A 13,869-nucleotide genomic window follows, 5' to 3' on the forward strand; every position below is an offset into this window, starting at 1 on the left:
GCAGTGGAAGGTTGTCAGAGTTGGGTTTTTGTTGTTGCTTTTGAAATATCTTAAAAAGAGGAGCCACCCAGCACCAAAAATTAAGTGGATTCCTGCCCCTCCCCCGAGAAGAATTTGTTTCAAAGGACGACATTGATTCTGCAGTTCTGGGAGAGGGACATATCTGAGCAGAGCACACAGGAGCAGATGAAGGGGGAGGAGGAGAGAGTGGAACACAGCCTGGCCCACCAGGCCATGAGGACGATGTTCCTGATTAGAGCAGTGAGTCCACAGAGAGGACAACATGGCTGGATCCACTATGAGACATGATGCCCCTCAGTGACCAATGGCGCTACAGGGGACAGCACCGGAGACACAGTGTGCGAATTGCACCTGACCTGATCCCACCAAGGCAAAGCACTGGGGGAGTACAGCGAAACAGCAAGGGAATAGAGCGGCAAGGTCCCCAGGGAATGCTGAAAGTGGACTTTGGGGCCAGGGCATGATGCCCCAACAGACTGGTCTAGAAAACACTTCTAAAGGTCAACAAATGATCCTTGAACTAACTACAATCTTTTCTTTCTTGATGTGTTTTGTTCTTTGTCAGTGGTTTGTTGTTGTTTTGTTGTCTGGTTGTATACTGTTATTTTGTTTTCCTCTATCTTGTTTTTGTGCATGTTATTATCTCCACAGGTCTGTCTAAATAAGACAGGCTGGATGAACTATCTGGAGGAAAAACAATGGGACCGACAGTTCCAGGGGGACTTGGGATATGGGGATGTGGGGGGGTAAGGAAGTAGTGTTAACAAACCCAGGGACAAGGGAAAAACATGGGATCCAAATTGGTGGTGAGGGGGGAGTGGCAGGCCTGGTAGGGAATGATCAAGGGTAAGGTTACATAAAGAAGAGGTATAGCTGTAACCCAGGTGGAGACGCAGCATGATAGTGGGCAGGAGGTAAGTCAAGGGAAATAGAGGAAAGAGCTAGGAGGCAAAGGGCATTTATAGAGGTCTAGACAAAGAGATGTACATGCAAATATATATATGAGGATGGGGAAATAGATCTATATGTCTATATTCATAGGTTTAGTATTAAGATGGCGGAAGGACCTTGGGTCTCTACACAAGCACTCCCTCAATGCATGAATACTTTCTTCTATTAAATTGTCATTCTATGACTCTCACCCTCCCGACACAACTGCTGAAGCCAAAGAGGGTGAACAAGTAAATGTGGTGAAGAAAGCTGATGGTGCCTGGCTATCAAAAGAGATAGTGTCTGGGGTCTTAAAGGCTTGAAGATAAACAAGCGGCCATCTAGCTCAGAAGAACCAAAGCCCACATGGAAGAACACACCAGCCTGTATAATCACGTGGTCCCAAAGGGATCAGTTATAAGGCATCAAAGAACAAAAAATCATATAATTGGCTGCACACCTCCATGATACGATCGCCGAGGACAAACAGGTACATAAGCAAATGTGGCAAAGAAAGCTAATGGTGTACAGCTATCAAAAGAGATAGTGTCTGGGGTCTTAAAGGCTTGAATGTGAACAAGCGTCCATCTAGCTCAGAAGCAACAAAACCCACATGGAAGAAGCACACCAACCCATGCGATCACGAGGTGCCAAAGGGATCAGGTATAAGGCATCATCACACACACACACACACACACACACACACACACACACACACACACAAATCTTACCATAGTCAATGAAGGGGGAAGTGCAGAGTGGAGACCCAAAGCCCATTTGTCGGCCACTGAAGATCCCCTCACAGAGAGGTCTAGGGGAGGAGATGAGTCAGTCGGGGTGCGATGTAGCGATGAAGAATACAGCTTTCCCCCAGATGCTAAATGCTCCCTCCCCCCCCAATTACCATGATCCAAATTCTACCTTGCAAGTCTGGATAGAGCAGAGGTTGTACACCGGTGCAGATAGGAGCTGGAGGCACAGGGAATCTAGGGTGGATGATACCTTCAGGACCAGGGGTGTGAGGGGGCGATACTGGGAGAGCAGAGGGTGAGTGGGTTGGAAAGGGGGAACCGATTACAAGGATCTACATGTGACCTCCTCCCTGGGGGACGGACAACAGAAAAGGGGGTGAAGGGAGACGCCGGATAGAGCAAGATATGACAAAATAATAATCTATAATTTATCAAGGGCTCATGAGGGAGGGGGGCGCGGGGAAGGAGGGGGAAAAAAAGAAGACCTGATGCAAAGGGCTTAAGTGGAGAGCAAATGCTTTGAAAACGATTAGGGCAACGAATGTACAGATGTGCTTTATACAATTGATGTATGTATATGTATGGATTGTGATAAGAGTTGTATGTGCCCCTAATAAAATGTTTTTAAAAAAAGATGAGCCATATATTGTCCTTTTATTTTTAATTTTAAAGATCTTCATGGCCATGGTGCTTGAAACTGTACTTTCCCTTTTAGTGGATAAGCTTACTGTTTTGAAATTCTGATAACTTTTTATATTATCAGTCTTAAAACAGTAAGCTTATCCACTGTAAATAGTCAAACACATAATGGTCATAAAGCTCTTTATATATATATATATATATTAAGCCATATATGCCTTCTCGCTTTTTAAAAAATCATTTTATTGGGGGCTCATACAACTCCTATCAAAGTCCATGTATACATTAATTGTGTCAAGCACATTTTTACATTCGTTGCCCTCATCATTCTCAAAATATTTGCTCTTCACTTAAGCCCTTGGTATCAGCTCCTCATTGCCTCCCCTTCTTCCCCACTACTCCCCCATGCCTTCTCTTTTTAAAACTCTTCAAAAACAAAACAAAATTTTCAATTTAACTTCTCACTGCTCTCAGTATGCTTTTTTTACCCTTAAGAAACTGGAAAATGACATTCATAATAACTGCTTATTTATTTTAGAAATTGTCTCTTTTTAGTGTCTAATCTTTTTATTGTTTGAACAAGATCACTGGCCAAAATGAATTTAATCAGAAAACTAATGTCTGTCTCCATACTTCTCTTTTGCCACAGTTCAATCCTTTAGGAGTTCACAACAAAATTCAGAATTTGAATGAATTCCAAATGTTTTTTTTCATTTCGCCTGAGGAAAGGAATGGCAAGATGAAAAATATGTGTACTATAATAAGTGATTCATTCATTTAATTAAATCATTCGTTCAACACATTTTCACTGTACAAAATGCTGCAAGCATGTGCTACTGTTTTCATTGCTTCAGGTAGTTTAAAATAGTTTTATTAGCATATAATTCACATAGCATACAATTTAATCATTCGATCATATTAAGAAGAGTTGTGCAATCACACGATCAGTTTCTGAACATGCTCTTCTTTTTCCTACTAGTTGTCAGCTCCCCATTTTCCCCACCTCCCATACCATGCCCCCAGGTAATTATCAATCCAGTTATTGTCTATAGATTTACCTATCCTGGATTTCATAACAGAAAACCATACAAAACACAAACAGGAAGCAAACGAAGCAACAACAACAATGCTAAAACAAATAGAGAAAAATCTCAATAAAAAATAAAGCAGAAAATATTACAAACTGGGTCCATCATAGTCGCGGGTTGTGACTAGCCTCACTATCAGAGAGCATTGGAAAGTCTCTTATGGCAGATGCAGTTGGGTTAAAACGTAACACCTGGATTCAGCCTCAGGTGAATCCCCTCTAACCATAGACTAGGAATGTGAATTAACCTTGACCATGCAGACTGCATCAGAATGTGGATAATTGCAGATGCAATTAGGTTAAAATGTAACACCTTGTCATTTGATCTCACTTTTGACCCATTTAAAAATTTGTTCTATTTTAAAATATTTTCTGCTTTCTTTTCAGCCTTTTTCCTCTGTTTTACTTTGTTATTGTTTTGTTTGTTTGTCTGTTTTTCTATATATGAATTCGAAGATAGAGACAGTACCTGGATTAATGGTTTCTTGTGGTTATGGCAGGGGAGGTTGCGGGGGAAATGGGGAGAAAATAACAATGAGTACAAGAAAGAAGAAAATGTTCTAAAATCGACTGTGGTGATGATCATACAACTTTCTTCTTAACATGACGGAACGATTGCATTGTATAATATGAAATTATATGCCAAGAAAACGATTTAAAAATAAAATAATAAAATGGGTCAAAAGGGAGATCACATGATCAAGGTATTACCTTTTAACCTACCTACATCGGCCATACTCCACTTTACAATGTTCTCTGTCTGATGGAGAGGCTCTTCACATCCTTGGCCTGTGGTCAGAGGGAATTCATGGCAGGTTTCATCCATGTGGGGAAGTTGCAAATGGATTTGGGGCTTCCCTTGTCATCATCATGGCCTTTTGCAAACCGGGTATTCAAAGTGTAAGCCCTAATACTGTTTCCTCCTTTTCATTAGATTTTAGACCTCTGTCTTTTCAAGGTACACCACATCCATCATAGGCCACATCAGAAAAATTTCATGTCAAAATTTCACTAAGTGAACTGAGCTTTACCTTAAATCAAAGGCAGCAGATTTGGGGAACTGACATACTCCCTTGGACTTAAGGCGGAACATCCCTAGTGTGAGAAGCTACCCTCATGTGGGACTATCCTAGGGTGAGACTGCTATCCCAAAGTTATGGAATTGGTGCTCGTTGGACTTTGGTTTGGATCTCTTGCTTCAGGTATTTTTATAGTCACTCATTTTGCCAAATTTTCTGGCGTTCCTAGTAAGGTAAGCAATAATATTGTAATTCAATGTAGAAAGATTTTTACAAAAGAATCTTGTTAATATTCATACAATCTAATAAATGCTGTATTTATGTAATTTGCAACAATTTTTATCACATATTATTCTATTGGTAAATTGCCAATAGGCACTGCTAAGGATTCTGTATTGTCTGATATGAGAGGAGGTCCATGGGGAGGATGACACTTGGAATGACCATCCTGCAGGACACTAAACTTAGTGATTCCACAGTGAAGAAAAGGTTAGGGAGTGAAACACACCAAGCATAATAGCAAAACCCTTTTATCTTGGCCATCAGTTCAAGGTTTTTAAACCCAAAAGCTTTAAGAACAACATCTTGTATAATCTCATTTTTATTAGTTGCTGAGAGAAGTACTGAGGCTTGTCAAAAAGATTAGAATTGTTTTTATCTTTCATTCTCAGTGTCATGTTTATACTAGAATTGTGATTCAAAACCTTTTAGTTGCTCTAGAACTCAATTGTTTGCCTTTGAAAAAGGTAAACTTGTATATTGTTCCTCCCGCAACTGCCCTATATGAGGGGCTCCAATTCATACAGGCAGGGTTTATTTAAAAAATTAATGTCTCTGTGATCAGTGGAAGATTGCAGATAGGTTCTTTCCATGTATTAACTTGTCTGAGTCTTATTTGAGTGCTCCCTTTAGACACATTTTAAGGCTGTTCTAGTTTCACTAGCTCCTGCTTTCTTTGCAACTGGGGTTGTCTTTGTTTTATTTTGTTATTGTTGTTAGCTTTTTGATTCTTTGTTTTTGTATAATTTTCAGTACACAAATTTACCCAGGTTGGGTAAATCTATAGAGACAGTAATTGATGGTTTCTTGGCAGGGGTGGGGTGGGGTTACTGTAGGGGAGGTTGGGGGATAATAGCAAGGAATACAGGAAAGAAGACAATGTTCTAAAATTGAATGTGGTGTTGATTGTATAATTCTTGATATGATTGAACTATTAAAATGTATGATATATGGATTATGCACAAATAAAACTGTTTATTTAAAAAGTCCAATCAAAACTGACTTCCAAGTGCATCTGTTGCTAATTAAATTCAAGCCAGAGAGTTCAGATCAAAAGGTTACACTGACTGTTTTGGGGGGAAGAATTTTGATAGATTTTTCTCAAAGGACATTGAGGCTTATTATGAAATAAGTCTTAAGAAAACTAAAACCTGAATTGGTGGGGGGAAGCCAGGGACGTTGCATCCGAGATTTTCCCCCATCACAACAATACACTTGCTCATTCTTTGGGGATAGCAAGGACTGTTGCATTAGGATTTCATTGGGAAACCTTACCCCCCCTTCCCTACACTCCTGATCTTGCCCCTTCAGACTTCTTTTTCTTCCCAAAATTCAAAGAGCACTTTTAAAAGAACATGACATGAGTCTCTCAAAGAAGCCAAAACTGTCATGTTGATCTGCTGTAAATCAAAGAATACAGAATGCTTTGAGTAAAGATTAGAAAGACAGAAATATGACCTGCAGAGATGTATAGAACTCGATGAAGGATATATTGAGAAACAATAGCTTCACAATATGATATTTTCTTTAATAAAGGTTTCTGGGATTTTGTAGCAATATATATTTTTTTGTAGTTTGTTCAAGGATCGTTTGCTGGCCCTTAGGAGCATTTTCCAGTCCAGTCTGTTGGGGCACCACGCCCTGGCCCCAAAGTCCACTTTCAGCATTCCCTGGGGACCTTGCCACTCCATTCCCTTGCTGTTCTACTGCACTCCCCAAGTGCTTTGCCTCGGTGTGGTGGGATCAGGTCAGGTGCAATTCCCACACTGTGTCTCCGGTGCTGTCCCCTGTATCGCCCTTAGTCACTGAGGGGCATCATGTCTCATAGTAGGGCCAGCCATGTTGTTCTCTCTGTGGACTGGCTGCTCTACTCAGGAACATCATCCTCACGGCCTCGTGGGCCAGGCTGTGTTCCACTGTCTCCTCCTGCCCCTTCATCTGCTCCCGTGTGCTCTGATCAGATATGTCCATCTCCCGGGTCTGCAGAATCAATGTCATCCTTTGAAACAAATTCTTTTCAGGGGAGGGGCAGCAATATATTTTTTATTTACACAAACAAGTTAATTAACTAGGGTTGTTATCCTCCAGCAAAATATACTCTGAAAATAGAATAAGTGCAACCAAACCAAATGCACTGCCTCAAGTCTATTCCAACTCATAGCTACCATATAGGACAAAGAACTGCTCTATGAGTTCTGAAACTGTAAATCTTAAAAAAAAATTTTAATATGGATTTAATTTTAGTAACATACAAAAATGCTGTCCCCATATAGATCTGCCCCTTCATATCTATTATCACAAAGTACATCTTTATCCCTTGTTTACCTATCAGCATAAATTTACAATGACTATTTTATGCAGTTGTTTTTCCAATCAAATAGACAAAAACACATTAATACTACCTTTCATGTTTTCTTTCTTTCTTTCCTGGATTGGAGTTATCTTCTGGTGGTCTTTCATCTCAGCTGAAAGCGCTCCCCTAAGTGTTCCTCCTCAGACAAGACATCTTTCTAGTCACCCTTTTGTTTGAATGTTCCTTCATTATTTGAAGGATAGTTTTACCAGATATAGAATTCTTTGGTGACAGTTTTTCTTCTAGTACTTGGAATATGTCATGCTACTGACTTCATGGTTTATGATGATAAGTAAATTATTAATCTTGTTGAAGACAGATGAATTGTGATGAGTTACTTTACATTTTTTTAAAATTAAAAAAACATTTCCCTTTGCTTTTTGCAATTTGATTATGCTGTGTCTTGAGTATCTTTGAATTTAATCTAGAGTTTTTAAAACTTCATGGATGTCTAGAGGAATGTTTTTAATCAAATTTAGGTTGTTTTCAATAATGATATTTTCCAATATTCTGTCTTCACCTTTTTCTTCTCTTCTTCCTCCTCCTCTTCTTCTTTCTTGATTTCCATTATGCACATATTAGTGCAGTAAAGGGGCCCTGATGGTGTAGTGGGTTATCCATTGGGCTGCTGACTACAAAGTCAGTAGTTTGAAACCATCAGATTCTCTTCAGGAGAAAGATGAGATCTTTTACTCCTGTAAAGATTTATAATACCAGAAACACACAGGGACTGTTCTACCCTGTGTTACAGGGTCGCTATGAGTCTGAATGGGTTCCATGGCAGTGAGTTTGGTTTTGAGTGCACTGGTGATGCCCACAGTTCTCTTGTGGTTGTTGTTGGGTGCCATCAATTTGGTTCTAATACACAGCGACCCTATGTACAATAGAAGGACACAACCTCCCTGTTTTGTGCCATCCTTATAATTGTTCTTACGTTGGAGCCCATTGTTACACCCACTGTGTCAATTCATCTTCTCTGAGACTGTAATTCTTTATGAGAGCAAAGAGCCTCATCTTTTTCCCATGGAGCAGTTAGTAGATTTGAATCATGACCTTGGAGTTAGGAGACCAATGCTTAATACACTGTGACACCACGACTCCTTCACTCACATATAGTAGGAACAAAATATGTATTGGGACCTGGTTAATTGCATTTGTAGCAGAGGAACTCAGAACTCATGTACTACCATGCCGATTTTCCCCTGCTACTAGAGCAGCAGGGAAAGCGCCCTCCTTTCTGTTTAGTCTATGCTTTCTGGGAATATAAAATTAATGTGCCTACTCAAGCAAAATTAAGCATTTTACATATACAAACATAAAGATTTCAGATGGTCTGATTTAGATAGCAAAGGGCATGCCAATACAACTAGAAATTAATCATCTAAAGCAGCATTAGTAGGCAGGAGACAGAAAGCTTGTATTTATAGAAGGTTTACGCATCTTAGGAGCTCTGGTGGTGTAGTAGTTACACACTTGGCTTTGAATCACAAAGTCAGCAGTTCAAAATGAAGATGGAACTTCTACTCCTGTAAAGAGTTACAGTCTTGGATCTCATAGAGGCGGTCTACTCTGTCCTAGACGGAGGCTATGAGTTGGCTTCTACTCGATGGCAGTGAGTGAGAAACCCATCTTGAATTAGTAATCTACTTTAATAAATGGATTATCTTCCATTTAATTAAATTATAAAGAATAAAATGCTTGAAATAGACTAGGTATAATACATTTCTCTTTGGAGGCCTGAGACAGGATCAACTCTGTCCCAATTTCTCACCTTGATCCTCCTCAGTCACCCTAAAAACCTCAGGTCCAGCTGCTCTCCCACACCATCGTGCTCTCATTTCCTTACAGCCACTGTCACCTCCATATGCATTGTTCTTCACCACACCCCCAACCACTTCCCACCAGGCCCCGAGGACCTCATATTCAAGACTAATACATCCCCCTACTTTTCTTGATGTCTTCATAGGACGGTCTTTCATTAGCGTTTTGACTGAAAAGTGTCAGCTCCCCAAAGCACCTCCCTTACCTCAAAGACCCACTGAGAAAATCATCTGAAGTGCAGGCATTTCTTTTCGTCTTCTCAAGCATTCCTCGTATTCCAGATGAAGGAAGAAAGGGGGGGGGGGCTTTATTAAAATACAGATTCCTAGGTCTCACCCTAGGATTCCGATTCAGATGTTTTAGGGCAGAACTCTTCATTTTAAATAAACTCTCCAGAAGATTCTGCAAGAAGAACCTGGGAAATGGACATACCATAAGTGAAAACATTTTTGGTTTTATTATTATGTATCATCGACTCGATTCTGACTCACAGTAAACCCAGGCACACCGGAATGAAACAGTACCTAGCCTGCATCATCCTTTCCATTGTTGCTGAGATAGTTAAGGTTTATTGTGCCAACCTGGCCGATAAACACATGTGGGATTAATTGAAGGGTGGAGAGATAAATGGCTCGGTGAGCCTCGCTTGCCTTTCTAGTTCTCGAGTCTCTTGCTTTCTGAGGGTAGGACCAGGGTCAGCTGCCTTAGCCAGTTCCCCACTTCAGCTGGCAAGGATAACTTCCTGCAAGACACCCCCAAGGAGAAGCCACAGTGCAGGCCTGGGTGCTGGAGCAGCCGGTGGAGACCTCTGCCAGTGCTGAGATGCTTACACATTCACTGATTTAGCTTTCCTCCTACAGTCGGAGTCATTGCGTGAGTTTTGTGAGATTGAGGAGGACTTTGTAGATCAGTGTGGATATATGGGTTAATGTTGGACTTAGGAGCTTGGACAGCACTGGGTTGGGATGCTTTCGTAATGTACACTTATCCTTTATATAAAACATATATATATATATGTTTCTGTGGATTTATTTCCATAGTTTACCCAGACTGACACAGCTGCTATCCTTGAGCCCACTGTTGCTGCCCTATAACAATCCACTTCCTTGAGGGGTTTCCTCTTTGTTGACTGACCCTCTTTTTTTCCCGAGAATTATGTCATTCTCTCAGAATTGGTCCCTCTGGATACCATATTCATATGATATAGATGAAGTCTCACCATACTTAATTCTTTTTTTTGAAATCATTTGATTGGGGGCTCTTACAGCTCTTATCACAACCCACACATACATCCATTGTGTCAAACACATTTATATATATGTTGCCATCATCATTTTCAAGACATTTTCTTTCTACTTGAGCCCTTGGTATCAGCTCCTCATTTCCCCTCTCCCCCACCCTCTCTCCCTCATGAACCCTGGATAATTATAAATTTTTTTCATGTCTTATACTGACTGTTGTCTCCCTTCACCCACTTTTCTGTTGTTTGTTCCCTGGGAGGGGGTTATATGTCAATCATTGTGATCAGTTTCCTCTTCCTTCCCCCCCTTCCCCTTCCCCTCCTGGTATTGCTATTCTCATTATTGGCCCTGAGGGGTTTATCTGTCCTGGATTCCCTTTGCTGTGAGCTCTTATCTGTACCCGTGTAAATGCTCTGGTTTAGCCCAATTTGTAAGGTAGAATTAGGGTCATGATAGTGGTGGTGGGAGGGAAGGAAGCATTAAAGAACCAGAGGAAAGTTATATGTTTCAGTGATGCTATACTGCGCTCTGACTGGCTCATTTCTTCTTTGGGACCCTTCTGTTAGGGGATGTCCAATTGTCTAGAGATGGGCTTTGGGACTCCACTCCACCCTCCCCCTCCTTCACATCAGTATAATTTTTTGTTCTGGATCTTTGATGCCTGATCCACCATACTTAATTCTAAAGAACATTATTACTGTCCTTCTTCCAAAACAGATTTTTTTCATTTTTCTGGCCATCCATGCTATAATTCAAAATTCTTTGCCAATATTATGATTCTTCTGTCTTCCTGAATTATTGCCCATCTTTTCATGCATATGTGGTGATTCAAAATGTCATGGCCTAGATCAGGTGCACTTTAGTGCGAGATGTGAGTTTTAACACTTCAAAGAAGTCTTTTGCATCAGATTTGTCCACTGCAATATGTCATTTGACTGTTGCTTTCATGGGTGTTTAATTAGGATCCAAGTAAAATGAAATCCTTAACAACTTCAATCTTTTCTCTGTTCATCATGATGTTGCTTATTGATCCAGTTGTGATGATTTTTTTATGCTAAGATGTAATTCATAATTAAAGCAGTGATTTAAAATATCATTTTGTTGGGGGCTCTTACAGCTCTTATCACAATCCATACATACATCCATTTTGTCAAGCACATTTGTGTATATGTTGCCATAATCATTTTCAAATTATTTTCTTTCTACTTGAGTCCTTGGTATCAGCTCATTTGAAAGCAGTAATTTTTTATCTTCATCAGTAAATTCAATTTATCTTTGCTTTGAACAAGCAAGATCGTGTCATTTGCGTATTTCAGGTTGTTAATGAGTCTTCTTTAAATCCTGATACCATGTTCTTCTTTATATAATCTACCTTTTTGTTTAGTATAGAGATTGAATAATTATGATATAAGGATACAACCCGAACCAAATCTTTCTTGGGTTTAACTCACTTAGTATCTCTTTGTTCTTTTCGAAGAACTGCCTCTTGATCTATGTGCAGATTCCTCTTGAGCACAACTAAGTATCTTGTAATTTACATTCTTCACAATGCTATCTATAATTTATTATGATCCACCCAGTTGAATGCCTTTGCATAGTTGGAAAACCCCAAATAAACACCTTTCTGTTATTCTCTGCTTTCAGCAAAGAGCTATCTGACATTAGCAATGATTTATATTTCTGGCTGTTCCCTGTTAATGTGTTGCTGCAACAGCATATTAAATGATCTTTAGCAAAATTTTACTTGAATGTGATGTGAATGATATTGTTTGATAATTTCCACATTTTAATTGTGATTTGGTGAAGGTTTACAATATTCAATCTTATATTAACAAATTATATTCATTTTGTTTAACCTCATCCACCTTTATCTCCTCAATGTACCATCAGTTATCTCATTTCTCCCCTGAATTTCCTCTATCCGTTCTTTCTTCTTTCCCAATCCTCTGTCCCTGGGTAAATGTTGCCTTTTCCATCTTAAATGGTTGATTATTGATAATTTTCACATTCTGTTGGATCATATTTATATAGAATAGACACAAATATGTATCTCTTTTAGTCAGTTGGTGAGGTAGTTATCCTCCAAATTTCTTGGCATAGATAAATGATAAAAACAACAACAACAACAACAACAACAACCAAAAAAATCCCAACCCATTGTCCTGGAGTCAATTCTGATGCACAGTAACCCTCTTGTGAGAGTAGAACAGCTCCGTGGGGTTCTCAAGGCTAAAACCTTGATGGCTGCAGATTGCCACATCTTTCTCCCACCAAGCAGCTGGAGGGTTTAACTGTTGACCTTGTGCTGAGGGACTACGTGCTGAACCATGGCACCCTCAAGGCTCCTTAAAACATTAATAGCAACTATTTACTGTGTCCTTACTGGGTGCACATTAGGTCATTTAATCCTCACTAAGAACCTTGGAAAATGTCATGATCATTTTATAGGCGAGGAAAATAAAACCCAAAGCAGTGAAAAGCCAGTAATAAAAGTAAATTTTGTTCAAGATTACATGACAACTAGTCAATGGAGACAAGTTTGGAATCAGGTATATACTGCTTCTAATAGCATTGGTCTCCCAGTCCCAAAGCCAGGCCTCAAGTGAATACAATTTTTGTTTCCCAAAAAAACCCAAAAACACTTTTTAAAAATGCCTCATAATAATAGACCATGCAATATCAAATGGAAATGTTTATCCAAAAACAAAGTCCAGAAGTCAGGTAGGGGTGGGGAAAAAGGACAAATGGAAAGGGAGAACCTAGGGAGAAAGTGAGAAAGATGCCGTTACATTGAAATCATTTCAACTGACATGAAACATATTGTATATTAATTTTTGAATTGTAAACTAATGTGCTCTGTAAACTTTCACCCAAACTACAATAAAATTTATATGTGTGTGTATGTATGTGTATCCAGAGTTAAAACCCACATATGTTACTTGGTATGATATTGTGTGTCAGCTTGGTATGATCATTATTCTCAGTGATGGGGAAGTTAAGATATAGTTTGGTAGTTATGTAATGATGTAGTTATTCCCCATGATGAGATAGGGTATCATTTCCATGATGAGGTCTGCTTTAAACAGCTAAGCAATTGAAAGGTAATTCCCTCATGAATTTGACCTGCATCCAATACATATGGACATTTTAGCAAAATTCTCTGGCTTTATTTTCGAATTGAATTCTGCTTCTGAGTCATCATCATCTGACCCCTGGATCGTTGCACTTGAGCTATCAGCTACCATTTTACCTGTCAATCTTGTACTTGTCAGACCCTGCAGCTACGTAAACCACAAGAAGCCTCCAGCCTAATGTCTGACACACCAAGATGTGGGACTTGCTAGTTGCACAACCATATCCTTGTTGTGAGGTGCCATCGAGATGTACAACAGAATGAAACACTACCGACCTGCATCATTCCCATAATAGTTGTAAGGTTTGTATCCATTGTTGCAGTCAATCCATGGTTTTGAGAGTCTTCCTTTTATTTCACCAACATTCTACTTTACCAAGTATGATGTCCTTTTCCAGGGACTGGTTCCTCCTTGATAATATGTCCAAATACGTGAAGTTTTGCCTTCTTCACTTCTAAGGAGTATTCCAGCCAAACTTCTTTCCTTAAAAAAATCATTTTATTAGGGGCTCTTACAACTCTTATCACAATCCACACATAAATCAATTGTGTAAAGCACATTTGTACATTCATTGCCCTCAGCATTCTAAAAAC

This window comes from Tenrec ecaudatus, chromosome X, assembly GCF_050624435.1.
Source record: "Tenrec ecaudatus isolate mTenEca1 chromosome X, mTenEca1.hap1, whole genome shotgun sequence".
NCBI lineage: Eukaryota > Metazoa > Chordata > Mammalia > Afrosoricida > Tenrecidae > Tenrec > Tenrec ecaudatus.